This window comes from Camelina sativa, chromosome 11, assembly GCF_030686135.1.
Source record: "Camelina sativa cultivar CO46 ecotype springtype chromosome 11, ASM3068613v1".
NCBI classification, from domain to species: domain Eukaryota; kingdom Viridiplantae; phylum Streptophyta; class Magnoliopsida; order Brassicales; family Brassicaceae; genus Camelina; species Camelina sativa.
In genome coordinates this window covers 23265535-23280383 of record NC_141890.1, presented here as the reverse complement: position 1 = coordinate 23280383, position 14849 = coordinate 23265535, and the positions used below count along the sequence as shown (strand labels likewise).

Sequence of the window (14849 nt, the reverse complement as noted above, 5' to 3'; positions counted from 1 at the left end):
GACAAGGACAGGTCGCTTTCACCCCTTGGGACCATTTTTCTCTTACCTTATGTCCCTATCGCCTAGAATGTCTCTTGTAAGGGAGTAGCCCTAGCTGTCTTCACTATTTAAGGGCTCTTAGCCACATTGTAATCGATATACTTATGGAATCAAAGATCCTCTTCATTCTCTTTGCCGACCTAAACCACATTTCTCACTCTTAGCTCTTTACTTCCACTTATAACAACATGGTATCAGAGCAAGTTTTTCGATCCACAATTCTCTAAACTTACTCCTAACACCTCTATTCTCTGTTATACTTGCTAATCTATAACTCTCTTGTACCTTCTACTCGCTAATCTACTCATACTCGTCACTACTTTATCTATTATACTCTCTTACACTCAAATCTGTGACAATGGATAACAACAAACCGATTGTTACTCCAGTGGTGCTCAAAGGAGCAAATTATTTATTGTGGAAAAGAACCACAAAGACCGCACTTAGTGGCCGGGGCTTATGGATCCATGTTGAGATGGACCAACTCCCCAAGAAAGCCACCAAAGAGGACGGTAAAGAAGAAAAGGAAGAAGACAAGGAGGCTGATCTCGAAAAGGAAGTCAAGTGGTTCCAAGAAGATCAGACCGTGCTTGCCATTCTCCAAAGTTCGCTGGACGCACCAATCCTTGAAGCTTACTCGTACTGCGAGACGGCTAAGGAGCTATGGGAGACGCTTGCGAACGTCTATGGGAATGTGACCAACTTGACTCGAGTATTTGAAGTCAAGAAGGCGATTAACAGTCTCCACCAAGAAGAGTTAGAGTTCACAAAGCATTTTGGGAAGTTTAGGTCACTATGGGCCGAACTTGAGATGCTTAGGCCAAGTACAATCGATCCGGCCATCCTCAACGAGAGAAAAGAGCAAGACAAGGTCTTTGGCCTCTTACTTACTCTTAACTCGGTGTTTAAAGATCTCATCAAACACATCCTTCGTGGTGATAAGCTACCCACCCTTGATGATGTGTGTTCCCAAGTCCAAAAATAACAAGGTTCACTTGGTCTCTTTAGTGGGAAAGAAGAGTTGGCCACCGCCAACAAGGGAACTTACAAGCACGAGGACAGGAGGATGGTGGTATGTGATCACTGTAAGAAGAGAGGCCATGTGAAGGACAAGTGCTGGATCCTTCACCCTCATCTCAAACCGGCTAAGTTCAAGGCTAACCTCTCGCAAGAAGGACCTAGCGGTCAAGGTACCGGTGCAGCGAACAAGGGAGGGACAACAGCCACGGCCATGGCCGCATCCTACGGAGATCTTGTGAGGAAGTCAGACCTGGAGGCCCTCATCAAGTCCATTGCTGCACTAAAGGATTCCGGTATCTCTTTCTTTGCCTCAAAACCTAGTAACTCCCTTGTTGTTGACTCAGGTGCTTCTCACCATATGATAAGCAATCCTAGTCTCATAAACAACATAAAACCAGCTGTAGGGAATGTTATTATTGCCAATGGGGACCGTATACCAGTTAAAGGAATAGGAGATTTGAAATTGTTTGATAAACTCTCAAAGGCCTTCTTTATGCCTACTTTTACATCTAATCTTCTATCGGTTAAGAAAGCTACTACTGATCTCAATTGTTATACTATATTTGGACCTAATAGTGTACATTTTCAGGATATTGAGACTGGAAAGATCCTTGGAGAAGGGGAGGCTAGAGGAGATCTCTATGTCCTAGAGAAAATTTTACCAAGTTCTTCAAATTTGTTTTCGCTTATTTCAAATCTTAGTAGTGACTCAAGTGATGTGTGGCATGCTAGGCTAGGCCACCCTCACTCTCATGCTTTTAAATTAATGTTGCCTAATGGTTCATTTGATAACTCTAAGTGTGAGGCTTGTATTCTTGGTAAACATTGCAAGTCAGTTTTTCCTAAGTCTACTACCTTATATGATCATTGCTTTGATTTGGTACATTCTGATGTGTGGACATCTCCTTGCCTATCTAGAGATAACAACAAGTATTTTGTGACCTTTATTGATGAAAAATCTAAGTACACATGGCTTACCTTGTTACCATCTAAAGATAGAGTCTATGATGCCTTTGTTAATTTTCAGAACTATGTCACTAATCACTTCAATGCTAAAATTAAGGTACTAAGATCGGATAATGGAGGAGAATACACAAGCCACAAACTCAAAGAACACTTAGCAAAGCATGGCATACTACAACAAACAAGTTGCCCATACACACCACAACAAAATGGAGTGGCGGAGAGGAAGAACCGTCATCTCATGGAAGTGGCAAGATCAATGATGTTTCACACCAATGTCACAAAGAGGTTTTGGGGAGATGCGGTCATGACGGCATGTTACTTGATCAATAGGACACCAACCAAAGTCTTACAAGACATGTCACCCTATGAGGTATTAAACAAAATTAAACCTTCTCTTGATCACTTACATGTGTTTGGGTGTGTGTGTTTTGTGTTAATACCAGGAGAACAAAGAAGTAAGCTCGATGCCAAAAGCACTAAGTGCATGTTCATCGGCTACTCAACAAGTCAAAAGGGATATAAGTGCTATGATCTTACCACTGGCCGTACGCTTATCTCTAGGGATGTGAAGTTCTTCGAACATCAAGGATATCATGACAAGAAGGATTGGGACAGCTTGAAGGACCTCTCTCAGCCCACCTCTGATCGGGCGACTAACTTGCGGTTCCTTCTTGGTCACCTCGGCATCACAACACCACCAAACGTCATTGAGCCAAATCACTCTGAGCCGTGCCCACCGCATGACTCAACATCATCACATCTACCCGAAGAGGAGTCTGTCCACGGTGCTGAACCAGACATGGCTTCACCAACGGCGACCGTCACTGAACAGCCAACCGACTGTACTAATCAGGAGCATGAAGGACATGATGAGGCTGCCCCACAGGAATCTCGGCCTTTGCCGAGACGCAGTGAACGCATCAGGTCTCACCCGTTCACCTGGAAAGAGAAACGTGTGTATTATAACAACCAAGCTATCGCCCATCCTATCCAAGCTGTATGTTCGCTTGACCTGGTCCCATTGGACCATGCGGCCTTCCTCAGCAAAATTGATGCCCACTTTGTTCCCCAATCCTATGAGGAGGCCAAAGAACATAAGGAGTGGCTCAACGCAGTAGACGACGAAACGGGGGCCATGGTACGTAATCACACGTGGGACGAGGCAGATCTCCCAAAAGGCAAAAAGGCTGTCAGCTCCAAGTGGGTGTTTACCATCAAGTATCTTAGCACCGGTGAGGTGGAACGCTACAAGGCTCGCCTTGTCGCTCGTGGCTTCACACAAACCTATGGCCTTGACTACACGGACACATTCGCTCCTATTGCTAAACTTCACACTGTCCGTGTCGTTCTCTCCCTTGCTACGAACTTGTCTTGGAACTTATGGCAAATGGACGTCAAGAATGCGTTCCTTCAGGGGGAGCTTTCCGAAGAAGTCTACATGCACCCTCCACCGGGTCTGGAAGATATTGTTGCTCCGGGTAAGGTGCTCCGACTCCGCCAGGCCATCTATGGTTTAAAACAATCTCCAAGGGCATGGTACCACAAGCTCAGCTCCACTCTTCGAGCCCATGGCTTCAAACGGTCTGATGCCGATCACACCTTGTTCACCCTTCGCTCCGCCAATGGCCTGGTTGTGGTCCTGATCTATGTGGATGACATCATTATCTCCGGTGATGATAAGGAAGGTATTGACACCACCAAGGCCCTTCTTAACACTTCCTTTGATAGTAAAGATCTTGGTGCGCTCAAGTACTTCCTTGAGATTGAAATCTCTCGCTCTCCGGAGGGTTTGTTTCTCTCCTAAAGAAAGTATACCCTTGATCTTTTACATGAGACAGGTAAACTTGGAGCTAAGCCGGTATCTACGCCTCTTGAAGAAGGATACCAGGTCAAGCGAAAGGGGGAGATGAAATAGACACCAAATGCTCCGGCCACCAAGCTGGCCGAACCATATGCGGATCCGGGGAGATATCGTAGGCTTGTAGGGAAACTGATCTATCTCACAATCACACGACCAGACTTGTGCTATGCCGTTAACCAAGTTAGTCAACATATGCAAGCACCGACCAACTTTGACTGGAACACGGTGGAACGGATCATGTGTTACCTAAAAGGGAGTCCCGGCCAAGGTGTTTGGATGGGCAAGAACAACAGCACGGAGATAGTAGGGTATTGTGATGCGGATTACGCAGGTGACACGATGGACAGGAGGTCAACATCCGGATACTGTACGTTATTTGGAGGGAACCTGGTAACGTGGCGATCAAAGAAACAAAAGGTGGTCTCATGCTCAAGTGCCGAGTCTGAATACCGGGCCATGAAGAAACTCACCAATGAACTCACATGGCTCAAATCACTCCTCAAGGACCTTGGATTCGAGTCTAATCAACCGATCACAATGCACTGTGACAACAATGCCGCAATACACATTGCAACCAACTCAGTCTTTCATGAACGGACCAAGCATATTGAAGTGGATTTTCGTAAGGTTCGAGAGAAGATTGAAGAAGGGGTGATCCTACCATGTCACACACAAGGTAAAGACCAGTTGGCAGACATCTTCACCAAGGCTGCAAGTCCCCAAGTTTGTGAATATATCTATGGCAAGATGGGACTTGTAGATCCTACACGTCCAAGATAGACTCGTCTAACTCGTGGATATCACACTCTTTTTCCCTTAACATAGATTTTGTCCCATGAGGTCTTTCTATGCTAAGGTTTTTAATGAGGTGATACTTCACGAGTTCCAAGCTTAGCCATTCCATTCGGCTAAGCTTGAGGGGGAGTATGGACCATAATCGATCATGAACTTGGTCGTGTCCGTACGGTCCGTACGGTCACATGTACGGATGTCCGTACGTATGTGGAACAAGGCCGAGTTTCACTAAGTGTAACATGAAGGAGATGAGGCCTTATCACATAAAGCCCAAGAGAAGGATCGAGAACAGCATTCTAGCCGTTAGAAGAGAAGAAGGAAGAAGGTCACGGGTCTTGAGTCCACTTGGGAGACAAGGACAGGTCGCTTTCACCCCTTGGGACCATTTTTCTCTTACCTTATGTCCCTATCGCCTAGAATGTCTCTTGTAAGGGAGTAGCCCTAGCTGTCTTCACTATTTAAGGGCTCTTAGCCACATTGTAATCGATATACTTATGGAATCAAAGATCCTCTTCATTCTCTTTGCCGACCTAAACCACATTTCTCACTCTTAGCTCTTTACTTCCACTTAAAACAACAACAAAGCTGTTCAGTGCTTCGAATCAATGTTTTCTCGGTTTTAGCCTGTTTCGGGACAAAATCGGTATATGTGGTGTCTAAACTCTCCAAATTCATTCTGAACTCTTAAAATAAGTCAAATGCATTGGATTGTCACACATATTTATCCAAGAAACACAAACATAGCTTTTTACTGCTTTGAATCAATGTTTTCTCTAGGTTTTAGCCTGTTTTCTCGGTTTAAGCTTGTTTTGGGATTAAAGGGGTTTAAGTGTTGTCTAAACACTCCAAATTCATCCCAAACTCTTACAATTAGTCAAATACATTGGCTTGTCACACATTCTGACCCTAGTAACAGTAACAAAGCTGTTTAGTGCTTCGAATCAAGGTTTTCTCGGTTTTAGCCTGTTTCGGGACAAAATCGGTATATATGTGGTGTATAAACACTCCAAATTCATTCTGAACTCTTACAATAAGTCAAGTACATTGGATTGTTACACATTTTGACCCAAGAAACGCAAACAAAGATGTTTACTTCTTCAAATTAATGTTTTCTCGGTTTTAGCCTGTTTTCGCATTTTAAGCTTGTTTTGGGACTAAATGGGTATAAGTGTTGTCTAACCACTCCAAATTCTACCCGAACTCTTATAATTAGTCAAAATGCATTAGATTGTTACATATTTTGACCCTAGAAAGAGTAACAAAGCTTTTTACTGCTTCGAATAAATGTTTTCTTTTGGTTTTAGCATGTTTTCTCGGTTTCAGCTTGTTTGGGGATAAAACGGGTTTAAGTGTACACTCCAAATTCATCCCAAACTCTTAATATTAGTCAAATACATTGGATTGTCACACATTCTGACCCTAGGAAAAGTAACAAATCTGTTTAGTGCTTCGAAGCAATGTTTTCTCGGTTTTAGCCTGTTTCGGGACAAAATCGGTATATGTGGTGTATAAACACTCCAAATTCATTCTGAACTCTTACAATAAGTCAAATGCATTGGATTGTCACACATTTTGACCCAAGAAACTCAAACAGAGCTGTTTACTGCTTCAAATCAATGCTTTCTCGGTTTTAGCCTGTTTTCTCGTTTTAAGCCTGTTTTGGGACAAAATGGGTATAAGTGTTGTCTAAACACTCCAAATTCTACCCGAACTCTTATAACTATTCAAATGCATTAGATTGTTACATATTTTGACCCTAGAAAGAGTAACATAGCTTTTTAGTGCTTTGAATCAATGTTTTCTCGGTTTAAGCCTGTTTTGGGATGAAACGGGTTTAAGTGTTGTCTAAACTCTCCAAATTCATCCCGAACTCTAACAATTAGTCAAATGCATTGGATTGTCACACATTCTAACCCTAGGAACAGTAACAAATCTGTTTAGTGCTTCGAATCAATGTTTTCTCGGTTTTAGCCTGTTTTCTCGTTTTAAGCCTGTTTTGGGACAAAATGGGTATAAGTGTTTAACCACTCCAAATTCAACCCGACCTCTTATAATTAGTCAAAATGCATTAGATTGTTACATATTTTGACCCTAGAAAGAGTAACAAAACTTTTTACTGCTTCGAATAAATGTTTTCTCTTGGTTTTACCCTATTTTCTCGGTTTAAACGGGTTTAAGTGTTGTCTGTAAAATCCAAATTCATCCCAAACTCTTACACTTAGTCAAATGCATTGGATTGTCACACATTCTGAACCTAGTAACAGTAACAAATCTGTTCAGTGCTTCGAATCAATGTTTTCTTGGTTTTAGCCTGTTTTGGGACAAAATTGGTATATGTGGTGTCTAAACTCTCCAAATTCATTCCGAACTCTTAAAATAAGTCAAATGCATTGGATTGTCACACATTTTTACCGAAGAAACACAAACATAGCTGTTTACTGCTTCGAATAAATGTCTTCCCTTGGTTTTAGCCTGTTTTCTCGGTTTAAGCCTGTTTTAGGATAAAACGGGTTTAAGTATTGTCTAAACACTCCAAATTCATACTGAACTCTTACAATTGTTCAGATACATTGGATTGTCACAAATTCTGACCCTAGATACAGTAACAAAGCTATTTACTGCTTCGAATCAATGTTTTCTCGGTTTTAGCCTGTTTCGGGACAAAATGGGTATAAGTGGTGTCTAAGCACTCCAAATTCATTATGAACTCTTACAATAAGTCAAATACGTTGGATTGTCACACATTTTGACCCAAGAAACACAAACAAAGCAGTTTACTGCTTCACATTATTTTTTTCCCAGTTTTAACCTGTTTTCTCGTTTTAAGCCTGTTTTGGGACAAAATGGGTATAAGTGTTGTCTAACCACTCCAAATTCAACCCGAACTCTTATAATTAGTCAAAATGCATTAGATTGTTACATATTTTGACCCTAGAAAGAGTAACAAAGCTTTTTACTGCTTCGAATAAATGTTTTCTCTTGGTTTTAGCATGTTTTCTCGGTTTAAGCTTGTTTTGGGATAAAACGGGTTTAAGTGTACACTCCAAATTCATCCCAAACTCTTATTATTAGTCAAATACATTGGATTGTCACACATTCTGACCCTAGGAAAAGTAACAAATCTGTTTAGTGCTTCGAATCAATGTTTTCTCGGTTTTAGCCTATTTCGGGACAAAATCGGTATATGTGGTGTATAAACACTCCAAATTCATTCCGAACTCTTACAATAAGTCAAATGCATTGGATTGTCACACATTTTGACCCAAGAAACACAAACAGAGCTGTGTACTGCTTCGAATCAATGTTTTCTCGGTTTTAGCCTGTTTTCTCGTTTTAAGCCTCTTTTGGGACAAAATGGGTATAAGTGTTGTCTAAACACTCCAAATTCTACCCGAACCCTTATAACTAGTCAAATGCATTAGATTGTTACATATTTTGACCCTAGAAAGTGTAACATAGCTTTTTACTGCTTTGAATCAATGTTTTCTCGGTTTAAGCCTGTTTTGGGATGAAACGGGTTTAAGTGTTGCCTAAACACTCCAAATTCATCCCAAACTCTTACACTTAGTCAAATGCAATGGATTGTCACACATTCTGAACCTAGTAACAGTAACAAATTTGTTCAGTGCTTCGAATCAATGTTTTCTCTGTTTTAGCCTGTTTTGGGACAAATCGGTATATGTGGTGTCTAAACTCTCCAAATTCATTCCGAACTCTTACAATAAGTCAAATGCATTGGATTGTCACACATTTTTACCCAAGAAACACAAACATAGCTGTTTACTGCTTCGAATAAATGTCTTCCCTTGGTTTTAGCCTGTTTTCTCGGTTTAAGCCTGTTTTAGGATAAAACGGGTTTAAGTGTTGTCTAAACACTCCAAATTCATACTGAACTCTTACAATTGTTCAGATACATTGGATTGTCACAAATTCTGACCCTAGATACAGTAACAAAGCTATTTACTGCTTCGAATCAATATTTTCTCGGTTTTAGCCTGTTTCGGGACAATATGGGTATAAGTGGTGTCTAAGCACTCCAAATTCATTATGAACTCTTACAATAAGTCAAATACGTTGGATTGTCACACATTTTGACCCAAGAAACACAAACAAAGCAGTTTACTGCTTCACATTATTTTTTTCCCAGTTTTAACCTGTTTTCTCGTTTTAAGCCTGTTTTGGGACAAAATGGGTATAAGTGTTGTCTAACCACTCCAAATTCAACCCGAACTCTTATAATTAGTCAAAATGCATTAGATTGTTACATATTTTGACCCTAGAAAGAGTAACAAAGCTTTTTACTGCTTCGAATAAATGTTTTCTCTTGGTTTTAGCATGTTTTCTCGGTTTAAGCTTGTTTTGGGATAAAACGGGTTTAAGTGTACACTCCAAATTCATCCCAAACTCTTACTATTAGTCAAATACATTGGATTGTCACACATTCTGACCCTAGGAAAAGTAACAAATCTGTTTAGTGCTTCGAATCAATGTTTTCTCGGTTTTAGCCTGTTTCGGGACAAAATCGGTATATGTGGTGTATAAACACTCCAAATTCATTCCGAACTCTTACAATAAGTCAAATGCATTGGATTGTCACACATTTTGACCCAAGAAACACAAACAGAGCTGTGTACTGCTTCGAATCAATGTTTTCTCGGTTTTAGCCTGTTTTCTCGTTTTAAGCCTCTTTTGGGACAAAATGGGTATAAGTGTTGTCTAAACACTCCAATTTCTACCCAAACCCTTATAACTAGTCAAATGCATTAGATTGTTACATATTTTGACCCTAGAAAGTGTAACATAGCTTTTTACTGCTTTGAATCAATGTTTTCTCGGTTTAAGCCTGTTTTGGGATGAAACGGGTTTAAGTGTTGCCTAAACACTCCAAATTCATCCCGAACTCTTACACTTAGTCAAATGCAATGGATTGTCACACATTATGAACCTAGTAACAGTAACAAATCTGTTCAGTGCTTCGAATAAATGTTTTCTCGGTTTTAGCCTGTTTTGGGACAAATCGGTATATATGGTGTCTAAACTCTCCAAATTCATTCCGAACTCTTACAATAAGTCAAATGCATTGGATTGTCACACATTTTTACCCAAGAAACACAAACATAGCTGTTTACTGCTTCGAATAAATGTCTTCCCTTGGTTTTAGCCTGTTTTCTCGGTTTAAGCCTGTTTTAGGATAAAACGGGTTTAAGTGTTGTCTAAACACTCCAAATTCATACTGAACTCTTACAATTGTTCAGATACATTGGATTGTCACAAATTCTGACCCTAGATACAGTAACAAAGCTATTTACTGCTTCGAATCAATATTTTCTCGGTTTTAGCCTGTTTCGGGACAATATGGGTATAAGTGGTGTCTAAGCACTCCAAATTCATTATGAACTCTTACAATAAGTCAAATACGTTGGATTGTCACACATTTTGACCCAAGAAACACAAACAAAGCAGTTTACTGCTTCACATTATTTTTTTCCCAGTTTTAACCTGTTTTCTCGTTTTAAGCCTGTTTTGGGACAAAATGGGTATAAGTGTTGTCTAACCACTCCAAATTCAACCCGAACTCTTATAATTAGTCAAAATGCATTAGATTGTTACATATTTTGACCCTAGAAAGAGTAACAAAGCTTTTTACTGCTTCGAATAAATGTTTTCTCTTGGTTTTAGCATGTTTTCTCGGTTTAAGCTTGTTTTGGGATAAAACCGGTTTAAGTGTACACTCCAAATTCATCCCAAACTCTTACTATTAGTCAAATACATTGGATTGTCACACATTCTGACCCTAGGAAAAGTAACAAATCTGTTTAGTGCTTCGAATCAATGTTTTCTCGGTTTTAGCCTGTTTCGGGACAAAATCGGTATATGTGGTGTATAAACACTCCAAATTCATTCCGAACTCTTACAATAAGTCAAATGCATTGGATTGTCACACATTTTGACCCAAGAAACACAAACAGAGCTGTGTACTGCTTCGAATCAATGTTTTCTCGGTTTTAGCCTGTTTTCTCGTTTTAAGCCTCTTTTGGGACAAAATGGGTATAAGTGTTGTCTAACCACTCCAAATTCAACCCGAACTCTTATAATTAGTCAAAATGCATTAGATTGTTACATATTTTGACCCTAGAAAGAGTAACAAAGCTTTTTACTGCTTCGAATAAATGTTTTCTCTTGGTTTTAGCATGTTTTCTCGGTTTAAGCTTGTTTTGGGATAAAACCGGTTTAAGTGTACACTCCAAATTCATCCCAAACTCTTACTATTAGTCAAATACATTGGATTGTCACACATTCTGACCCTAGGAAAAGTAACAAATCTGTTTAGTGCTTCGAATCAATGTTTTCTCGGTTTTAGCCTGTTTCGGGACAAAATCGGTATATGTGGTGTATAAACACTCCAAATTCATTCCGAACTCTTACAATAAGTCAAATGCATTGGATTGTCACACATTTTGACCCAAGAAACACAAACAGAGCTGTGTACTGCTTCGAATCAATGTTTTCTCGGTTTTAGCCTGTTTTCTCGTTTTAAGCCTCTTTTGGGACAAAATGGGTATAAGTGTTGTCTAAACACTCCAATTTCTACCCAAACCCTTATAACTAGTCAAATGCATTAGATTGTTACATATTTTGACCCTAGAAAGTGTAACATAGCTTTTTACTGCTTTGAATCAATGTTTTCTCGGTTTAAGCCTGTTTTGGGATGAAACGGGTTTAAGTGTTGCCTAAACACTCCAAATTCATCCCGAACTCTTACACTTAGTCAAATGCAATGGATTGTCACACATTATGAACCTAGTAACAGTAACAAATCTGTTCAGTGCTTCGAATAAATGTTTTCTCGGTTTTAGCCTGTTTTGGGACAAATCGGTATATATGGTGTCTAAACTCTCCAAATTCATTCCGAACTCTTACAATAAGTCAAATGCATTGGATTGTCACACATTTTTACCCAAGAAACACAAACATAGCTGTTTACTGCTTCGAATAAATGTCTTCCCTTGGTTTTAGCCTGTTTTCTCGGTTTAAGCCTGTTTTAGGATAAAACGGGTTTAAGTGTTGTCTAAACACTCCAAATTCATACTGAACTCTTACAATTGTTCAGATACATTGGATTGTCACAAATTCTGACCCTAGATACAGTAACAAAGCTATTTACGGCTTCGAATCAATGTTTTCTCGGTTTTAGCCTGTTTCGGGACAATATGGGTATAAGTGGTGTCTAAGCACTCCAAATTCATTCTGAACTCTTACAATAAGTCAAATACGTTGTATTGTCACACATTTTGACCCAAAAAACACAAACAAAGCAGTTTACTGCTTCAAAATATTTTTTTCTCAGTTTTAACCTGTTTTCTCGTTTTAAGCCTCTTTTGGGACAAAATGGGTATAAGTGTTGTCTAAACACTCCAAATTCTACCCGAACTCTTATAACTAGTCAAATGCATTAGATTGTTACATATTTTGATCCTATAAAGAGTAACATAGCTTTTTAGTGCTTTGAATCAATGTTTTCTCGGTTTAAGCCTGTTTTGGGATGAAACGGGTTTAAGTGTTGTCTAAACTCTCCAAATTCATCCCGAACTCTTACAATTAGTCAAATGCATTGGATTGTCACATATTCTGACCCTAGGAACAGTAACAAAGCTGTTCAGTGCTTCGAATCAATGTTTTCTCGGTTTTAGCCTGTCTTCTCGTTTTAAGCATGTTTTAGGACAAAATGGGTATAAGTGTTGTCTAACCACTCCAAATTCAACCCGAACTCTTATGATTAGTCAAAATGCAATAGATTGTTACATATTTTGAACCTAGAAAGAGTAACAAAGCTTTTTACTGCTTCGAATAAATGTTTTCTCTTGGTTTTAGCCTGTTTTCTCGGTTTAAGCTTGTTTTGGGATAAAACGGGTTTAAGTGTTGTCTAAACACTCCAAATTCATCCCAAACTCTTACTATTAGTCAAATACATTGGATTGTCACACATTCTGACCCTAGGAACAGTAACAAAGCTGTTTAGTGCTTCGAATCAATGTTTTTTTGGTTTTAGCTTGTTTCGGGACAAAATCGGTATATGTGGTGTATAAACACTCCAAATTCATTCCGAACTCTTACAATAAGTCAAATGCATTGGATTGTCACACATTTTGACCCAAGAAACACAACCAGAGCTGTTTACTGCTTCGAATCAATGTTTTCTCGGTTTTAGCCTGTTTTCTCGTTTTAAGCCTGTTTTGGGACAAAATGGGTATAACTGTGGTCTAAGCACTCCAAATTCTACCCGAACTCTTATAACTAGTCAAATGCATTAGATTGTTACATATTTTGACCCTAGAAAGAGTAACATAGCTTTTTACTGCTTTGAATCAATGTTTTCTCGGTTTAAGCCTGTTTTGGGATGAAACGGGTTTAAGTGTTGTCTAAACACTCCAAATTCATCCCGAACTCTTACACTTAGTCAAATGCATTGGATTGTCACACATTCTGAACCTAGTAACAGTAACAAAGCTGTTCAGTGCTTCGAATCAATGTTTTCTCGGTTTTAGCCTGTTTCGGGACAAAATCGGTATATGTGGTGTCTAAACTCTCCAAATTCATTCCGAACTCTTAAAATAAGTCAAATGCATTGGATTGTCACACATTTTTACCCAAGAAACACAAACATAGCTGTTTACTGCTTCGAATAAATGTCTTCCCTTGGTTTTAGCCTGTTTTCTCGGTTTAAGCCTGTTTTAGGATAAAACGGGTTTAAGTGTTGTCTAAACACTCCAAATTCATCCTGAACTCTTACAATTATTCAGATACATTGGATTGTCACAAATTCTGACCCTAGATACAGTAACAAAGCTATTTACTGCTTCGAATCAATGTTTTCTCGGTTTTAGCCTGTTTCGGGACAAAATGGGTATAAGTGGTGTCTAAGCACTCCAAATTCATTCTGAACTCTTACAATAAGTCAAATACGTTGGATTGTCACACATTTTGACCCAAGAAACACAAAAAAAGCAGTTTACTGCTTCAAATTATTTTTTTCTCAGTTTTAACCTGTTTTCTCGTTTTAAGCCTCTTTTGGGACAAAATGGGTATAAGTGTTGTCTAACCACTCCAAATTCAACCCGAACTCTTATAATTAATCAAAATGCATTAGATTGTTACATATTTTGACCCTAGAAAGAGTAACAAAGCTTTTTACTGCTTCGAATAAATGTTTTCTCTTCATTTTAGCATGTTTTCTCGGTTTAAGCTTGTTTTGGGATAAAACGGGTTTAAGTGTTGTCTAAACACTCCAAATTCATCCCAAACTCTTAGTATTAGTCAAATACATTGGATTGTCACACATTCTGACCCTAGGAACAGTAACAAAGCTGTTTAGTGCTTCGAATCAATGTTTTCTCGGTTTTAGCTTGTTTCGGGACAAAATCGGTATATGTGATGTATAAACACTCCAAATTCATTCCGAACTCTTACAATAAGTCAAATGCATTGGATTGTCACACATTTTGACCCAAGAAACACAAACAGAGCTGTTTACTGCTTCGAATCAATGTTTTCTCGGTTTTAGCCTGTTTTCTCGTTTTAAGCCTGTTTTCGGACAAAATGGGTATAAGTGTTGTCTAAGCACTCCAAATTCTACCCGAACTTTTATAGCTAGTCAAATGCATTAGATTGTTACATATTTTGACCCTAGAAAGAGTAATATAGCTTTTTACTGCTTTGAATCAATGTTTTCCCGGTTTAAGCCTGTTTTGGGATGAAACGGGTTTAAGTGTTGTCTAAACACTCCAAATTCATCCCGAACTCTTACACTTAGTCAAATGCATTGGATTGTCACACATTCGGAACCTAGTAACAGTAACAAAGCTGTTCAGTGCTTCGAATCAATGTTTTCTCGGTTTCAGCCTGTTTCGGGACAAAATCGGTATATGTGGTGTCTAAACTCTCCAAATTCATTCCGAACTCTTAAAATAAGTCAAATGCATGGGATTGTCACACATTTTTACCCAAGAAACACAAACATAGCTGTTTACTACTTCGAATAAGTGTCTTCCCTTGGTTTTAGCCTGTTTTCTCGGTTTAAGCCTGTTTTAGGATAAAACAGGTTTAAGTGTTGTCTAAACACTCCAAATTCATCCTGAACTCTTACAATTATTCAGATACATTGGATTGT

General features: G+C 39.1%; 1 pseudogene; it reads left to right on the top strand.

The window, feature by feature from the left end:
* Positions 1–514: 514 nt before the first annotated feature.
* On the top strand, positions 515–3940 carry LOC147934283 (uncharacterized; annotated as a pseudogene).
* The last annotated feature ends 10909 nt before the right edge of the window (positions 3941–14849 follow it).